A 10,563-nucleotide genomic window follows, 5' to 3' on the forward strand; every position below is an offset into this window, starting at 1 on the left:
TGAAATCCTAATCTGGTGGAATAATTCTAGAACCCCCTCCCAAACAGGAAGTAGCTTCAGGAAGGAGGTGGGGCTTCAAAGTTTTAAATATTGGTTTCTGGCAGAGGTGTGAGCTCCTCCCAGAAAGCTCATCTCATTTGGAGCAACTTTGACCAGTTATGATGCTTCATTGAAAGACTTTACTGGACTTTGCCACGCCCTTTACAGACAGCAGAAAGGACTTAGGGGGGTCAAACCAGCACAGATGCGATCCTTCGAGAACAGAACAACACACTCAAATTTCAACTTCCTAGGTTCAAAGAGAAAAAACTATCCCCTTGTGAAACTGGGCAAAATCAGGGTCTGGGACTTCTGCACTCCGAGAGCCTTTTGGAGCAGAATTGAGGATCAAATCTGGGTTCTGGTGTTTCTACTTGGGCTACATCCACCAAACTTTACACACATAGTGTGATGCCCCAGAGTAGCATGTGCTGGGAATTTCAGCCATCTAGGTGCTAAGGGGCCCAAGCACGGTCCCGGGGCATCCACTAACCCTAAGGGGCTCCTCAAAGTCTGGCCCCTCTTCCCTGGTTTCATTTGAGCTGAAGCCACCAAAAGTCACACCAATGGTTGATGTCAGTGAGAGGACTGATTCTGACATTTTCAGCCATCCAGAAGTTACAGAGCTGAAACACAAGACCCCAAAGCCCCTTCCATGTTTGTTGCCAGAGATATCGTAGTCATGACTGTGCACCTCCTTTATGAAGAAAAACAAAACAACTACTGCTTTGGGGCTTGTGTTCAGCGTTATTATATTATATTATTATATTATATTATGTGTGTAAAGTTTGGTGGATGTAGCCGGATGGGCCGGTGTGAGCAGGCATTTCAAAATATATATTTCTGGTAAAAATGCAGAAACAGCGGTTAGTTTGTTTTTGTGTTAAAATGAGAAACAGACCCATCCAGTTGTAGTGCCACCACTCAGCGGCCGCCTTGCAGTCAGAAGCCATGAAGAATGTTGCCCAGTAAGAGGAAGGAGAAAGGAGGAGCCGAAAAAGAGAGACTCCGCAAAAGAAAAGCAGCCGAATTTCCAAAACTCGACGCGTTCTTCCAGGGCTGGACTGGGAAGAAGAGACGTCAGGTGTTGGAACGTGTAGTGGAAGAAGAAGGCCTCTGTGAGTAGTGAAAGGGTATCACTCTTTTAACATGGTTACTGTCTTCCATGTAGAATACTGCACTTTATTTTAATTTTTGAAACTTCAAAATGTGCGCATACATCCTCTGGTATGGCGTGTGCTTACACATATCGTGTAAATAACCATGGAGGGCTGCCAGGGATAAGAAATGCCAGGGCCATTTTTTGGTCCCAGTCCAGCCCTGCTTCTTAACCTGCTCACGGTGTCCTGTCAGCTGTCTTCCCTCAAGGAGGTGGCCAGTCTTGCTCTGGAGCAGTTTCAAAAATAGGCCTCAGCACACTGCCTCTGTGCCATGCCTCTCTCATGCTCCTCTACTCTTTGGTGCACATGCCTCCAGTCTGTCAGGCCTCTAATGAAGACACTTGGATCACTGGGCTTGCTAAAAGCAGGGCAAACAAAACAAAACAAAGCATGACGTTGACCACAATAAGTCAGCCATTTCCACGTCGTGCCGTCCGTTCTAACGAAGAGCCTCTGGACGACAGGGTTCATGGAATCTTGTTGAGGATGAAACTTTAAAAAATCAGTCCTCTGTGTGGAAGAAGGGCGACTAAAATAGTCTCCAACTGTCTGATCTGACTCCTCCACTTCCATTGCAACAGCATGGCTTGACTAAGAGAAAGAGAGAGAGCTGAGAGATTTCATTGGACGAGCCCAATGTCCTTCAAGAAAATCAACCAATGGGCCGCGTTTCGCGTCTCCGATACCGTTACGGTCGATTAAAAACTATACACTTTTGAAAAACAAATTATGACAGTTATGGGCCGGCCCAAAGATGTGCATCGGCCAGATGGCCAGTCCAGCCCTGGGTTCACCCTTGATGGGTCACCAGTCCATCCCAGGACCAACACACACAGACAGACAACCATTCACACTCACAGTCATTTAGAGTGTCCAGGTAACCACTACCCTCTTGATGTCTTTGGACTGTGGGAGGAAGCTGGAGTACCAGAGAGAACCCACACAGAGACAGGGAGAACCTGCAGGATGGGTGGAGATCGATGAGTCCTGGAGACGTTCAATAATGTCCACAACTTTGGCACCAGGAAGACAGCAGGTGATGGCACCTGGGAGTTCAACAGACCTGATGATTGAACCACCAATCACAAGGATTTCAGCCTCCATTGTAAACAGAGAGTTTAGATGAGAGAGAACCTGCTGTCAGCCTCACCAGTCAGGGCAGTGGCAGAGGCAGCAGAGTTGAATGAAGCAGGATCACCTGGCACGTCTCAGCTGGAGGTGATGACATCACTGGCCTCAGTCCTCACCAGTGCTCTGCCTAGCAACAGGGACGATGGGGAGAAACCAGTAGAAGCACTCTGAGAGTTGGAGACAGCAGGAGAGAGATCACGACAGAGTCACCCATGGGAAACTGTTGGATCCACTCAGGACAGGCTGGACAGACACAGATCAAAGACAGAATTGATGATGATGTCATCAGGAGGCTTTGATAGTGTCTTTATTTGTACCTAGAATTCTGTCTTTGATCTCAGGAGGACATGAAAGAAACCCAATTGAGGAAAGTAGAGGAGAACATTCAGCTTCATTAGAAACACTTGAACTGTTGAACAGTAGAATTTGTTTGAAACAGTTTACAACACTGAGTGACAGGATTGAAGAAGGAAGAGTTTTCTACTTAAAATTTAATTCTAACTTTAAACTGGGGATGAACATTTTTAGTCATTCATATTCTAACATACAGAGGAAGTCATGACATTCCCTTTTTTTTAACCTGTCCTGTTCAGGAAATGGAAATGGAAATTTAGCTGCTATGTTGAATCAGAAAAACCTTTTGAAGTCTACTTTTGCTTCAGTCAGAAAGTGGACTGTTGTTAACTCTCACAATGGTTGGTGATTGTGGAGGAAGACAAAATCCTCATGAACCTCTTTTTAACAGACACACATTTCTAAAGACACTAGATCATTTTATTTTTCTTCTTTTAGCAGAGGATGGTTTCAATCCATCGACCTCTGGGTTCTGGGCCCAGCACGCTTCCTCTGCGCCACTCTGCTCTACCATTGATGGTGCCAGGAGGCCTAAAAACACACAAACACCAATTCAATCCAGGACCTTGGAGCCTGAACTGAAACTCCATCACACGGTGGCTCTGCTGGGGCTCCCACAGGTGAGTGAGGCTGAGCTCCAGTCTGCTCTGAGGAGGCAGCAGACATCTGCACCACTCAGAGGTTTGGTTGGTGGCTTTGACAAAATCCCAACAAACTAAAATCCTGTTGAATCAGGAAGTTCTAGTTGAACTCTCATCCACGTCACATGACCAAGAAAACCTCCTCTTTCATTCAGACCAGAACAGACAAACATAGAAACATTGTTTCAGCTTCTGATCAAACAATAACATGTTCTTGTTTGTTTGTCATGTTCTATTAATCAGACTGATGATCTCTGGATGTTCTAGGAGGGGGGTCTGTTTCTGATGAAGCCTGTTTGGTCTGGGGGGGTTAAGATGGTGGGGCTGTTTCAGTTCTAGTGCTGAAGGCTTTCACCATGACAGTCAGACTCTCCTCTGTCCTTTATGGTCCCTCAAATGTGCAGTGTGGACCTCACACACTGAATTTAGCCTGAAAACTCTTCATGAAAAGCAGGTGACTCAGAGTCTCTGTGGCGCAATCGGTCAGCGCGCTCGGCTGTTAACCGAGAGGCTGGTGGTTCGAGCCCACCCAGGGACGATGAACAGGCTCTACTGGTGCTTAGGAGTCGCTGTGTTAATGATCTGAATGTGGATGGACAGATTGACCCTCCACAGCAGACTCATGTGACAGATCTCTAGATGAGAAGTCTTAAATTTAGTCGTCGTGTGTCATGCAGTGTTGAGGAGGCCTGCTGGCTGTGGGTAAAGTGGGGGCTCAGAGTTTATGGAGTCGGCTCTGGAGTGAAGGGGGTCACTGTTTGGTTCTCAGATGCTCCAGCTCAGGTTAGCGAGGTGGTGGAGAAACCAGTGAGAGCTCTGCCAGCTGGAGCCTCTTGGGTCCTGGGAGGCTTCATTCCTGGAGGTGGAAATGATGAGGAGTTTTAAAATCTGCTCCTCTTTCACGCTGACTTGTTTTCTTGGGTTCCCTCTTTTATTCATGTGTGATTTTAGTCTCAGCTCTCTAAACCTGAATGGAGCCAGAACCCATTTTAAAAGAGCTGCTCTTTTAAACTCCTGGAGATCAAGAGGATCCTGCCATGTTTGTCCAGGAGACCCACAGCACAACAGTCAGTGAATGGGGATGCAGGCAGGCTTTTAATGGGGGTCATTTGAAGTCCCAAGTCCAGTTGGAGCAGAGGGTGGAGTTTTGTTGTTGTTTTTTTACAAGTTTCTTTTGGTTTGGAGGAAATCATTCCAGGTGTTTGAAAGACGGTGAGAGCAACTTTGGAAAATGTTCAACTGGTGTTTTCAAATGTCTTTGCACCAACAAATGGTGGACAGGACAGCTTTGGAAACATTTTAATGCCACCGTTCAACAGTGAATCTGCTGGTTTCCTGTTTTTAGGAGCTGATGGGAGCTGCACAGAGAAGCTCTTTGAGACAGGAACCATTCAGAGCTCCACCCTGCTTCTTCCAGCAGGATCCACAGATCCACCAACACACCAGCTGTTTGATGAGTGGAGGCTTTTGACCAGGATTCCTGGACAGCACAGCTGGACTCACGCAACAGCTAACTTGTTAGCACCGACTAGACAGGAGCGCTTCTATGGTTTTACTCAGTGGTTCAATGTTTTTAAGAGATGTCCCATTCAGCCTGTGGGTTTGAGTGATCACTCTTCAGTCTCCTGTTCTGTTTTATTAAAATATTCATTTAAAAGCTCCTGAGAGAGAGAGAGAGAGAGAGACAGAGAGAGACAGAGAGAGGCGGGAGAGAGAGATAGAGGGAGGGAGAGAGAGAGAGGGAGGGAGGGGGGGGGTGATAGAGGGAGGGGGGGAGACAGAGAGAGAGAGGGAGAGGGGGGTAGACAGAGAGAGGGGGAGAGAGGGGGGAGACAGAGAGAGAGGGAGAGAGGGGGAGACAGAGGGAGAGAGAGAGAGAGAGAGAGGATCAAACTGATGTCAAACTTGACTTCAAAATTCTCAGATTCTAATCATTTTTACTCCTTGATAGATTCATCACTACAGTGTCATAGAGGGTCCATTACTATTGCAGTATATTAAAGAATATAAGAACGAGGTTACCATTCATGTAAATATAATATTTCATGTATTGCAGTATATTTTCAAAGATATAACACTTTAATTTTTTTAATAAGAGAGACTTTAATGTGAGACTTTAATGTCTGTCTTTGATCTCTAACTCTGACTCTGATGTCATTGGTGGTGACTGAATTCTACCCCCTGACAGACTGGGAAGGCTCCTATTGGTGATGTCATCATAAATACATGAAGGTCTTTTTTCAATGGTATAACATTAAAGCTCATCTTAGTAAAACAATCAAGTTACTAAATTCTTGAAAAAATGACTGTGACTGACTTAAATAAATCAAATCTACTTCAAAGTTCCTTCTGTTGTCATAAGTCAGCCATTTTAAGTGTACTTGTAGTTCCAGAACATTCCAAGAGGAGATGATATGAATCATGTTGTTAGATGAACTCTGTTCCTCTGCTTTGATGTTGGTGGACCGAGGGGAGTTTGCCTGAACCTGCTTGGACCTGCTGGCTCCTGCTCAGTCCCTCACTCAGCCTCACTCAGCCTCAGCAGCACCGCTCCACTGAGGCCTGATTCACGTTCCTAGCAACCAAATAGGAGGAGAGCTGAACCTTCTTGCTGGGAGGCCACAGTGCTGACCACTGCACCATTGTGTCCCCTGAAAATGCCACCACCTTGTTGGGATTTTCTGTAAAAGCAAGCACACATGAACACAGCAGCTTCTTCACAGGGCTGGTGGTGCAATGGATAACGCGTCTGACTTCGGATCAGAAGATTCTAGGTTCAACTCCTGGCCAGCTCGCTTTGAACTTTATACTGAGAAGATGAAGTGAGAACCAGTGATCAAAGTCACTGAAGTCCTCCCAGGTTTCCTCCTTGTCTGCTGGAAACATGAACACATGAATGATCCTGCTACCTCTCATGTTAAGCTGCACTTGACAGTGACAGCAGGAGAACAAAACTCCCAGTGTGTCATCAACATTTCCTGTCAAATCAATGATAGAAGCTGTTGAGTTTCTGTATCAGAACAAGGAGAAAGGAGCCCCAATGAAAGAGTGATGGTTCTTGATTCTGATTTTGTTCTTCACTCCTACACCAGAGAGTGAAAGTGAGGGCTGGCTGGGACCAACTGCCTGCTTCAGAGTGGGAGGAGCCTCAGGACTTTCCAGTGAGAGCTGCAAACTTCCACCAGCGCCCAGTGCCAGCAGGTCTTCATGATGGAGCTGAGAAGAACACAACAACACCAGAGCACTGGAGAGGAGCACAACACTTCTTTGCTTCCTGGCCACTCTCATGTCTGTCTGTCCATCTGGAGCTGGGGGGAGGAGCTTCACATGTTTTTTCTTTTTTAAAAAAGGGAATGTCATGACTTCCTCTGTATGTTAGAATATGAACTACTAAAAATGTTCATCCCCAGTTTAAAGTTAGAATTAAATTTAAAGTAGAAAAACCTTCCCTCTTCAATCCTGTCACTCAGTGTTGTAAACTGTTTCAAACAAATTCTACTGTTCAACAGTTCAAGTGTTTCTAATGAAGCTGAATGTTCGCCTCTACTTTCCTCAATTGTGTTTCTTTCATGTCCTCCTGAGATCAAAGACAGAATTCTAGTTACTGTCAAAGCCCTGATGACATCATCAGGAATTCTGACCTGTCCAGGGTGAACCCTGCCTCTTGAACAATGTCACCTGGGATCGCCCCCCCCCCCCCCATGACCCTTAAAGGACAAGAACAGAAAGTGGATGGAGGGATGGACTCAACACTGAAATCAGCTGATCTGATCCACATTCTAATGTTTCCTGTCCCTCTTTAGGAGTCAGGAGAATAGTAGTGTATATAATAATGTATATCCAACCTTGTAGTATCTTTCCAAAGCTTTTAGTATTTCTTCTTGTTTCTACTTGTAGTTTTAGTGTCTGGATCTTTTCTTTTGATGTCCTGCTGTCTGCTCTTTGCTTTTGGAGCTTCCTTCAACAACTACCAGGCCTCCTGGGTACTGTAGGAAACATGGTCAAGTTCTTCTGACTTCTCCAGGAACGTCCTGCTCACATTGGTCTGTCTTCATTTTGACTCCTCCCACTGCCACAATGACCAGCTTTTATACTCTTGGTGACTGGGGCCCTGGTTGCTGCAGGCCTCAACACCAGCCTGTGGTTGTGAGCAGGGCAGAACAGAACTGACAGTATCTCCCATGCAGGACCTGGGTCAGCGCCTGGTGCCAGCTGGGGCACCGCTTTAACCTGGACCCCTAGAAGATCTTCTCCAGGAACTGGCCTTTTTTAATCGAAACAGCGTGAAACTTCAAGTAAAGAATTAAAATTATTTCATTCACAATGAGGCCTCTGTCATAAAACAAAGGAACAACTGACCACCATGACTTCACCCTGATAACCAGGAGGTAACCTGGTAGTCAGAGCAGCAATGCTCAGGTCTGTGGACTCAGAGGAGGATTCTTCTTTTGGTCACAGGTTTGAAGACCTCAGTGGAAGACAGAGGAGAGGCAGTAAGAGACCTGCCACACCTCTCCAGTGACCTGGGACATGATGGCAGTGGTGGGATTTGAACCCACGCCTCCTCAGAGACTGGAACCTTAATCCAGCACCTTAGACCGCTCGGCCACACTACCTCACTGTGCTGCTCTCTGAGTTGGTCTGCTAAAGGCATGTTGAAGAGGAAGTAACATCATGATATCAAACTTATTCTGAAGGGGGACCCCTTCCCTCCACGGTCACAGGAAGTGACGACAGCGCTGCTCGAAGCAGGAAAGAAATGGTAAAAGGACTCAGTTTGTACAGAGCCTTTCTACCTCAGCAGCACTCAAGGAGCTGAACAATGTCCTCTCATTCACACACACTCACACACTGATGCTGAAGGCTGCCATGCAAGGAGCCAACCTACTCATCAGAAGTATTTAGGGGTTCAGTATCTTACTCAAGGACACTTTGACATGGTCACTGGAGAAAGTGAGGATCAAACCAGCCACCCTTTGGTTGCCAGACGGCCACGCTACTCCTGAGTCATGTGACCTGGATAAGATGGTGAACTACAGCTGATCGCCATGCTAGCAAACCCCTTTTGTTTGGTTTGGTTGTTGTTTAGTGACTGTGGATGAATACACAGGAGAAGTTGAGCATAAATTTGTGCTCCCTGTTCACTTGAATATCTGCAGGAGTGTGAGGTGGAAATAATACTTGGAGGAGAATGAGAGTTCAGTCTCAGCGCTATGACCTGTGCTGACACTAAAACATGTCAGCCCACAGAACAAAGATGGCAGTCCTCTGGGAGAGCAGGTACACCACACATACATGAAGAAACCCTACAGGAAACAAATATGTTGCCAGAGACTTTTACTCTGTTTTTGTTGTTTACCCAAGAACAGGATTGGAGGGAGACTGATGGTCGCTGTTTGGGTTTTTGGAAAACAAGGAGGCTGTGGCTTCAAGCTGGATTCTCAGAGACTATTTCCCCAACCTCTACATTGGCATCTACACTGTCATCCAGTCACGTGACTGAAGTCATCCAGTCACGTGACTGAAGTCATCCAGTCACGTGACTGAAGTCATCCAGTCACGTGACTGAAGTCATCCATTCATGTCAGTGATGTCACTTGGCAGGACTCTCATTGCCGTCTCATTCTAGAAAAGAATCCAGACTCCACCTGTGGCTCCATGATAACTGAGGGACCTCTGGTTGGAGGCTGGACGATGATGTTTGGACTGGAAGGAAAACTCCTTGTCCAAATTCCATGGTGTTCAAATTTAAAGTCCCACAATCAGAAGTAGCTGAATCTGACAGGTGGAGGTTTGGAACTACAAGATGGTGATGTTTTCTTGACTTGATGCTCTGACTGTCAGGGTGGATGACAGCTTCTTCTGCTGCTGCATCTGAGTGGCTAGGATTGGAGCTTTTACCCTCCAAGGTTGTTTGGTTCCAGGGGACATTTTAAAATTCCAGTCCCCAACCTGGGCTGTTCTGAAACTCTTCTCCTGAATCACTCCTGAGCTGCAGCAAGAACAAATACCAGTGCCAACCAGATCAACTTCATGGCTGCTAACAGCCTCAGACACTTGACTTCCATCAATCTGGAGCCAAGAAGGCCCTCACCTGCGATTCTCCTCCAGGAGGGTCCAGGTTCTGCCATTGGGGCTCCTGGTGCCACTGCCAGAGAGCCTCAGCTGCACACTGCAACATTTCAACAGGAGATTGACATTCCTTCAAATGTCCTGACATCTGATTCCAATGGTTCTGTTCCATATTTATATTTTAAAATGAATCACACAATGAAAGCTGCCTCAGCTGCTTTAAGAGAGAGAACAAGCTAAGAGATCTGAAACCAGTAAAATATGCTTTTCTGTGTGCAAACTAGTGAGGGGCATGGAAGGATATTTTACCACCAATACAGAACCAGACTTTAGTCATGTGATGAGATGGCGACTCTGATTATGAAGTTAATGGACAAAATGTGAATTGAAAGAAAACACATTTCTTCAGCAGACTTTGATCCAACATTGAAGTTAGATTTTGGTGGCTGCTCCATGTTGGAGGAAACCAGGCAATGTTGGACCGTCACAGGGAAGCTCCTTTGCCTCCTCTGCTGCCAGTTCAACCACTCACTCCCCTCAGTGGAGAGCAGCTTCAACTGGGTTTGGAATGTACCATTGTGGATGCATAGGAATGTGGAGAAAATGTCCTTTGTCAGAAGTGGGATTCGAACCCACGCCTCCAGGAGAGACTGCGACCTGAACGCAGCGCCTTAGACCGCTCGGCCATCCTGACAGACACTGACAGTTGCAGACTTCAATATCAAATGAATTCATTCACTGACAAAGTAGAATTTTTTTTTCCACAGGAGCTACTGGCTCCTTAGTTGTTGCATTTATTGTTAACATTAAACACAAAGTCTGAGTTCATGGCAGTAAGAAATGAACCAGAACATTTGAACCACGTAACATCTCTTGATCAGTTTGTTACATGGGACACATTCCAGACAGGAAGGTCCTTCTGAGACTTGAACTCTGATCACTGGATCCAGAGTCCAGAGGGCTCACCCTTCCACCATGGAACCAAACACAAGGAGGACGTTCCTCAAAATACCACTTGACATCACCTGCAATCAACCTGTTGATATTTGGAGGTTCATCTTGCTCTTGTTCCAGACTACATTGGCAAAAGGATCATGAACCACAAGGAAATCAAGGAACTCCAGATTTATTCAGGACTTTCTAACTCCATCGTATGACCTGGGAGC

The 10,563-nt window shown here is 46.1% G+C and overlaps 4 non-coding genes across 4 annotated transcripts; 2 read left to right on the top strand and 2 right to left on the bottom strand.

The window, feature by feature from the left end:
- Positions 1-3,789: 3,789 nt before the first annotated feature.
- On the top strand, positions 3,790-3,863 carry trnan-guu (transfer RNA asparagine (anticodon GUU)). The gene has a single exon. It is a non-coding gene; the product is annotated as a tRNA-Asn (tRNA).
- A 2,184-nt stretch (positions 3,864-6,047) lies between these two features.
- trnar-ucg (transfer RNA arginine (anticodon UCG)) lies at positions 6,048-6,120 on the top strand. Its single transcript has one exon. It is a non-coding gene; the product is annotated as a tRNA-Arg (tRNA).
- A 1,739-nt stretch (positions 6,121-7,859) lies between these two features.
- Positions 7,860-7,941, bottom strand: trnal-aag (transfer RNA leucine (anticodon AAG)). The gene has a single exon. It is a non-coding gene; the product is annotated as a tRNA-Leu (tRNA).
- Positions 7,942-10,008: 2,067 nt separating this feature from the next.
- Positions 10,009-10,091, bottom strand: trnal-cag (transfer RNA leucine (anticodon CAG)). Its single transcript has one exon. It is a non-coding gene; the product is annotated as a tRNA-Leu (tRNA).
- Between the last annotated feature and the right edge of the window lie 472 nt (positions 10,092-10,563).

Source organism: Aulostomus chinensis, chromosome 1 (assembly GCF_037954235.1).
Source record: "Aulostomus chinensis isolate RoL2024-O1b breed Wild chromosome 1, RoL_Achi_v1.0, whole genome shotgun sequence".
Classification (NCBI taxonomy): domain Eukaryota; kingdom Metazoa; phylum Chordata; class Actinopteri; order Syngnathiformes; family Aulostomidae; genus Aulostomus; species Aulostomus chinensis.